The sequence below is a fragment of the Lathyrus oleraceus genome, chromosome 4 (assembly GCF_024323335.1).
Source record: "Lathyrus oleraceus cultivar Zhongwan6 chromosome 4, CAAS_Psat_ZW6_1.0, whole genome shotgun sequence".
In the NCBI taxonomy this organism is placed as follows: domain Eukaryota; kingdom Viridiplantae; phylum Streptophyta; class Magnoliopsida; order Fabales; family Fabaceae; genus Lathyrus; species Lathyrus oleraceus.
This window is the reverse complement of record NC_066582.1, coordinates 353,956,734-353,965,477: the sequence shown is the minus strand read 5'-3', so window position 1 is coordinate 353,965,477 and position 8,744 is coordinate 353,956,734.

Genomic DNA, 8,744 nt, shown 5'->3' with positions numbered 1-8,744 from the left:
TGGACTCAGTGATGTGTATTCTACCAGAAGCATACCATGGTTTGGAGAAAAAGGAAGGTCGAGAAACTTACTTATTTGTGAAGAAATGGAGATGCAGTGGTCCTTTTGTGGTGGTAAGCAAAAACAGGTGAGCACAATGGTTGATAATGATGGAGGCTTGAAGAAACTTGGCTCAGTAGTGCTTGGAAACCCCCAACACTCGATTTGCCATGTTTGCATATTTGGACAAAACAGAACTCATGATGATTTTCCAGCTGATGAATGTTGCTGCAGCAGGGTTCTAGATGGTGACTAGGTCATGGAATAAGCAAAGGCTGCTTGAGTTCTTGGAGTCTTGGCAGAAAAAATGCTAATCGAACCAAAATGACAGATGGGAGGAAAGAATTTTTCTGTGCAATGGAGGCTGTAGCTTTTTGTCTCTAGGGTTTATTCTGTCAGCAAAATTGCTTTTATATGCCTGTTTAGAGCTGGTTTAAGGAATACTCAGTTTGATTAACTTTTATGACATGATTTGTATTTTGCTAAGTATGTACCAAGGTGGATATGGAGGGTGTGTTTGCTGCGAATTGGGCCTGCTACAGGCTGCAAATGACCACTACCAATGCTGTTTGTGGTCTGTACCAGCAATGTTGTACCTTGCTTTGTTCTTTTAAGCCATTTGCAAATTTGTCCATTTTGCAATAAGTGAAAGAAGGGGTGTGATGGCTTGGTCGAATGGGCCTGAAATGAGCAGAAAAAGACTTTTGCAAATGCTGTTTTGTGTTGCTGAAGGATTGCTGTCCTTGTTGTACTCTCTTATGCTCCCATTTGCAAAACTAACAAATTATGCACTTTTGCCAAAATTATGGTATGGTAATGGTATGGACATGAATTTGGGATTGGAGCAAGTTACAAATGATATATGGAACATTTCCCAATTGGCAAAATGATGAAAAAGTCCATAAATCAAAAAGTCAAAGTTTTGGTCAAACTTTGAATTTAAATGAAAAGGTCCAAAAATGCCATTTTGAATGGTAAGGTTTTAGGTCATGAAATTTATATTTTTGGAAAGAGGATGAAAAATGTGGTTTGTAGGAAAAAACCCCACCAAATTTGGCCTTATGGTTTGAGAGATATGGCTTGTTGAAGTTCAAAAATTGGTGAAAATGATTTGATCATATCTTGACAACCATACATGGGATTTTGATGTTCTTGGACTTTTTGAAAATGGGAAGACAAGATCTTCAACTTTCATGTTGGGCAAAAATTCATTTGGAGCTTGTATCATGATGTAAGTTTAAGATCAAGAAGTTTCCATTTTTGGCAGTTGAAATTACAGGTCCACTTTCTATTTCTGGAAAATTTTCTGATTGGCTTGATTTTCTTCCATGATGAGGTTTGACATGATATATGAGGCTTATACAAGCATGAATGTACTTCTTCAAATCAATTCTATCCATCAAATCCTTGATTAAATCAACTGTTGACCAGGTTTGACTTTCTGTTGACTTTTCTAGGGTTTTGGATGATTGGACCTCTTCTGATGAACTCCAAACCCTAATTCCTTGAGAACTTGATTCCAAATGATGTCACAAGATGTATGAACCTTTGATTATTGATCATGGTGCCCAAATTCTGCAAGAATGGCCACCATCCATTGCTTTGACTGATCAATGACTGACTTTGACCTAATTGCTGATGATTGCTTCAACTGCAAGCAACAAGGTTAGACAGACAATATTTTTGTACTTTTTGAGTGATAAACATATGAAAGGTAAAGATACACAAATGCAAAGTATGCTTGGTGATCAAGAAACAAACCTACAAGGCAATCTACCCACTAGGAGGGGACAAAGGCATGCAATGATCCTTGAGGCCATGACATGATATGGGCCATGAGGGATCTTAGGGCCCAAAATTGGGGTCTTACACTTTCCTATCAACCCTCTGCTGATAGCTCTCCGCTCTGGCTTTGGTATCCTGTTCAAAAATCCTGCAACAATCAACCAAATCAGAAAACACTCTAATCCGTTGATACCCAATAGCCTGCTTAATCTCGGGACGTAACCCGTTCTCAAACTTCACACATTTTGAGAATTCCCCAGTAGCCTCATCATAGGGAGTGTAATACTTCGACAACTCTGTGAACTTAGCAGCATACTCAGTAACAGACCGATTGCCCTGCTTCAATTCTAAGAACTCTATCTCTTTCTTTCCTCTGACATCCTCTGGAAAGTACTTCCTCAGGAATCTCTCTCTGAACACAGCCCAAGTGATCTCAGCATTCCCAACAGATTCCAACTCAGTGCGGGTAGCAACCCACCAATCATCAACTTCCTTTGACAGCATATGCGTACCGAACCTGACCTTCTCGTTATCGGCACACTCAGTCACTCGGAAGATTCTCTCGATCTCCTTTAACCACTTCTGAGCGCCATCTGGATCGTATGCTCCCTTGAACATTGGAGGATTGTTCTTCTGGAACTCACTCAGTTGACGAGCAGCTCCCATTCCCACAACATTCGGATTCCCTCCAAGTACTCCAGCTAGCATACCCAGAGCCTCAGCAATCGCAGCATCGTCTCTACCTCTTCCAGCCATCTCTATTCTGAAAACCCAACAAGCTAAAACAATAAGTACTGATAGGGTTACATAACACCTATCCCGTACAGGGGAAACAGAATAATTACGACTCGACTCGACCGACTATGCTCTGATACCACTAATGTAACACCCTTCTAAAATACCCCAAATATTTAATTAAAACAACGTATATAAATCAGAGTAATTATGCCATCAAGGGTGTCACACAACATTTCACACCATAATAACTGTCATGCTCTTTTATTAACTCAAAACATAAAACATTTGCACAATACCCAGCGGATAGAGATCAAATCGATCATTCAAAACATGTAACACAATACATGTAAACTGGTTCACCACCAACGATAAAACATTTAAAACATCCCATCCCGATGTTACATCTATCAGAGCATGACCCACTAAGGAACTACACTAGACTCCAAGCACTAGCTCCTACTCAATCACTGCTCGTTACCTGAAAAATAGTTGTAAGGGTGAGTTCCTCAATCGATATAATAAGCATTATAAAATATCATGTCATGTTAAGTAATTTAACACATTTCATCACCCTAATCATAACACACATCCAGTAACGGCACATCAACTCAAACATGCTCAATATCAACACATCACACAACATTCAACACACGTATCATACTGGAATACATCCATTCATATTATACGCCATACATACACTATGCAATGAAACTCCATGCATGCGGTACCGACTATTCATGAACATATAGTTCAACTTCACCGACCAAATCCAGGTACGGCTACCAAGCTCACTAGTCCCACTCATTTGAGACCTAGTGACTCACATCACTAATTCCTCACCATGGGAATTAGCTACCACCCCAAGGGCCATGCTATGCACGCTAATTCGCCTAGCAGGCAAACATCAACAACAGTCCAAAATGACTAACATCACTAATTCCTCACCATGGGAATTAGCTACCACCATAAAGGCCATAATATGCATGCTAATTCACCTAGCAATGCAACATCATCAACAATAATCCACAATGGACATATGCTCACACTCTAAGCCATAAAATAGTCCATTCACAAACACATGCATAATATATACACTCATAGCATTATGCATACCATCATACATCATCAACACATTCATCAAAACATCATATCGTGTCAAAATAATTAATCACAGTATTAGCACACTCTACTAATACCTATACTGCTCAAAACAGCGGGAATAATCCCTACTATATCACACACCGATATAGGCCAACCATCACACATACATATAACATTTAAAATATCCATTTTTCCACTTTTTGACAGTGTTAACCGGTTAACGCCCTGGGTTAACCGGTTAACGCAACACAGAACACACTTTCTGGCAAAACGCAACAGTGTTAACCGGTTAACGCCCTGGGTTAACCGGTTAACGCAGACAAAACAGCTGTTTTTCACAATTTATAACAGTGTTAACCGGTTAACACCCTGGGTTAACCGGTTAACGCAAGACAGAAAGCTGTTCCTGCGCTAACACAAAGCAGGATGCAGAATTCTCCGCATTTTCCGCCGTTGGAGGACTTCCGGACCTCCGATTCCAATTCCGTAAAAAGCTACACGTCCAGAAATTTACGACACACATCATTATCGATTCAATTATAGTTTTCACACAACTTATTCATCATAATTTCTCAGCATTCCAAATCCTAATTAGGGTCAATTCAACGGTTTATCACTACCCATTACATGCTAACCCATAATACCCATTAAACGACGATAAACCCCCCTTACCTGATTAATCCGGCAATTCTTTGAGCTCCAAGTTTTTCTTTTCTCCAACCTTTGCCCTTGATCTTCCTCTTTGCCCTTTGTCCACTTTCCACTTTTCAGCCGCTTCTCTGTTTCACGTAAAACTCTTTTTACCAAATGGGATTCTTTTTCCTTATTTCACACTTATATATTTTCCAATAATTATTATTCCAAAATAATAATATTAATAATTCTATAATTCCAATTATTTAATTAAATTAATAAATATAATATTAATTTAAATCAAATAATTATCTTATTTTTATTGGGGTGTTACACACACCCCTCATATCCTTTCATCCGCTTCACCTTGGCTCTCAATGTCAAGGTTAAGAGCACCATTAACCCTATTCCAGTGGGCTTCAATGCCTAACCCTTTGTATGAGCCTGATGCTTGGTTATAGAGTGTGCTAAATGACTTTGGTTGATTGATTACTTAGTTCATTTGTACATGTTTGCTTGCATGCTTTGTGCATTTATCATCATTAATTGCTCATTAGTGCATGATCATTTCATTTGTCTTTGTGACATATCTTTGTTGTTTGCCCATTGAGGACAGTTGTAAGACCATTCATTGGCCATTGTTCCTATGATATGGAAGTGAGTATAAGACCATTTCATTGGCCACTCATCTTCTCTCTGCTTGATGCATTTGTTTGTTGTATGTGAGGATGCAATTGTAAGTCCATGTAATCTGGCATTTGTTTTCCCATGATCATATGTTGGAGGTTAGAGTAAGCCCAGATAGATTGGCATCTGACATCCAAGTGTTTGCTTTGTTTTTGTTGGAGATTGGTATAAGTCCAGAAAGATTGGCATCCGGTATCCACTTTTTTTTATTTCTTGTTGAGGAGATTGGTATAAGTCCATAGAGTGGCCTCTGATATCCAGTTCTGTTTTAGGAGATTGGTATAAGCCCAGTGATTGGCATCCGGTATCCACCTTTGTTGACTTTCTTCCTTTGCTTTGCTTGTTTGTTATCGCTCATTGCCTATTCCAAAGGACACACTTGAGTCATCTTCTATATGATTTCAAGAGGTGAACCTTCTAGGAAGTTTTACACTCCATCTTTATCCGTTCATCCCTCTGTGTCCTAAACCTTTTCACACATTGCTTTCAAAACTTGAGATAAATATTGTGCAAACATCTTCATGCTTTCAAATTAGAAACCTGGACCCTAAGTCCTTGATTTTTCAAACTCTATTTCATAATACTTCTTTTTGAATCAATCTTAATCATACTTTGACCCTCCTTTTGTGAATAATCATAATCAATTAATTTCACCCATTCAATGGTTTTGTGGCTTTGTCCATTCTTGTTAAGTTTTCATACATTAGCCATAGGTTTGATTTATCCTAGTTGGTTGATGTTAATCTCACCTATTTGTCCTTAGTTTATTGAATTGTAAGTCTTCCTTGCTTATTATAGGGTTAACCCCTCACTAGCAAGTTGAAGCTTTTCTCACATGGTGGACTCGTTGTTTCATAAGGTTGAGTTTTCTCCCGTGGATAACGTAGGACCTTAAGGCTTGTGTTTAAAATTGAATCCACTAACTTTTGGAAATCTTTTAGCCGAACTACGGCGTTTTGATCCTTACCTTTGATGGAAGGTACGTAGGCAACGGGTTCATCCGTTCAAACACAAAAATAATTAACTTGTATATTCTTTTCTCATCATCCCAATCATGTTTGCACAATAAATATTTCATAACAAATAACAATTTTATACAACAAGTGTGAAAAGGGCTCCCTAGGAGTACCTAGGACGTAGTGGGTGCCTAACACCTTCCCATTGCGTAATTTACCCCTTACCCAGACTCTCTGATCTTTTCATTAGTTTTCTATGTGTAAAACTTCTTAGGCTTTTGTTCGCTTTTTAGCCAGTCCTTTGGATAAATAAAAGTGCGATGGCGACTCGATTCTTTGTATGCTTTACTTTTGGTTTAATCAATAAACCATATAGCGACGAATACACCGCTACATTCTCTCACCCTTATACCGGTGATTAGATCACATGTCTCATTGAGCTTGTTACCCAGTAACCGGTAACACCTCATCCCGCTGCTCCTCCAGGAGAGTTTTTTTTAAGACATCCCCAGCGAAGTCCCTTGGTGGATTGTTTTTGTCCGGATTTTTTATCCGAAGTATCCATTGCGGATAGTTTTACGGTGTTGGCATATTCCCCAATACACGCATTTTCCCCGGCAGGGATGTTTTGTTCAAATCTTTCCCCAGCCTGAGTCCGGATTTTTATCCGAAGTATCCATTGCGGATAGTTTTGCTGTGTTGGCATATTCCCCAATACATGCATCTTTGAGTCAGCTCGATGTCTTTCCAATGGATTTATTCCCTTTGGAAACTTTTTTCCCCAGCTTCAAGTCGTGACATGCTCGCGCAATTTATCTCCTTTTCTATCCCCATAAGAGTCCTCGGTAGAGTCTATGTTCCCTAGCGAGTGTATTACTACTATGGATTGTCAATTTCTCCGGATGTCTTTTCTTCTTTGTGGACACATATCCCCACAGAGTTTGTTTGTTTTGCATACATACATTTGCATTATGAGGTCTCTTAGGGACCAAAATTTGTCTCTTTGTTATTATTTAAGCCCATTCTACCTCGTCGAGACGAAGATTTTAACCTTCACTTCTCCGGCTAGAATGACCTTAAATACGGGCATCTGTAAGACCCCAATTTTGTCCCTAAGATCCCTCATGGCATCATAGCATTGCATTGCATAGCCTCAAGGATCATTGAGCATCCTGGTTCCCTTTCCCTTTGGGTAGGGATCTCTTGTGAGTGGTTTGAGATCGCCAAGCATGCTTAAATTGTATATCATTGCTTTTCTTGTTTTATTCATTAACCAAAAGCACAAAAATATGTCACTAACATCTTTTGTTGTAGCTTAAGCAATCACCGGGTCAAGAGCTTCAAGAAGATCCTTTGTGTAAGAGATGAGGTATTTTCTTGGGATGAGGACCACATGATTATTATAAGGAGATTACATGAGCTAGGGTTTCATTTTGAAGCAATTTCACCCAAGCGGTAGAGGCTCAAGCTAATCAAGACACTTCAAGGTCATCTCAGGACCAAAAGTCAACTGTGCAGTCAACTGAGGGCTATGAGGTGGGGAAATGAGTTGAGATACCTCAATCATGTTCAAATTAGGTCTATTCATCATTCTAAACATCCATCTTGAAGATTCAAAGGTCATGGCAAAAGTTACTAAAAATGGAAAATGACCTGTAATTCAAAGTTTCCAAATTTGGCAAGTTTTTGGTCCAAATTCAACTTGACTTGTCAATATCAAAGATGTTTCAAATGGATTTTTGGTGAACATTAAATTTGTAGATCTTTGTCTCCCCTTTCCAAAAAGTCCTAATTCATGTCCATATGATGAATGGTTGAGAAGTTATGGTCATTTGATCACAAGGTGTGCATGGAAATTCAAAATGGCATAACTTCTGATACAATGCTCCAATTTGGTTCATTCTTCTTGCAAAAATGTTCAAGGCATCTCAAAATGATATCACTTGGCTCAATTGTGCAAAGGAATCATGGCTTGTATTCTCACTATTTCACACATGTGCATTTTGAAGAAAATATTCATTATTCATTTTTGGCTTAAGGTGCAAGCAAAATAACACTTCCATCATGACCATTGGATAATTTTGAGTGGATTAAAAGCCTTGCATGAGGAAGAGCACGTGGATTATGGCCTTATGAGCTTCATTTGCATTTTTGCATATTGCTTCATAACTCCTTAATCTTGATTAACCATTGGCTTAAGTGATTAGCAGTGTGATTAGCAAGGGATATAAATACCAAAACCTTAATCCTAACTGCCATAACAAGCATTTTCAGATCAAAATTCAAAAACTCCCTCCAATTTTCTCTCACTTATAATTTCATTTTTCTCCACACAAACACCAAAAATTCTTGTAGATTCTTGATTATCATGCTTCATTGAGCAAGAATCAACCACTGTTTTGAGCAATTCAGCTAGGTTTTGAGCAGTGCAAGAGCATGAACATGTTGATGGAATTTGAAAATTGAAGTAGATCCAGGTGGTTTCAACTGATTCTCTTTGTACAAAGCTTCAAGGCAAGGTCAAAGGAGTAGATCTGGAGCTTCATAGCTCTTGAGAACGCGTGAGCAGAGAGCTGCATTTCCAGGTGATGCAAAATTCATCATCTCCTTTTGCTATTTCTTGATCATAGATGTGTAGATCTTGTTGAGTAGAGAATGTACATGTGTTTATATTTTGAAATGGTTGAGAATTGAGCATGTATGATGAACTTTAAGTTTAGATCTAGAAAATGTTTTGCTTCGATCTGGAAAATATAGGAAGAATTAGAAGATTTGGATATGATATTTGGAATCTCCATGGAAAAC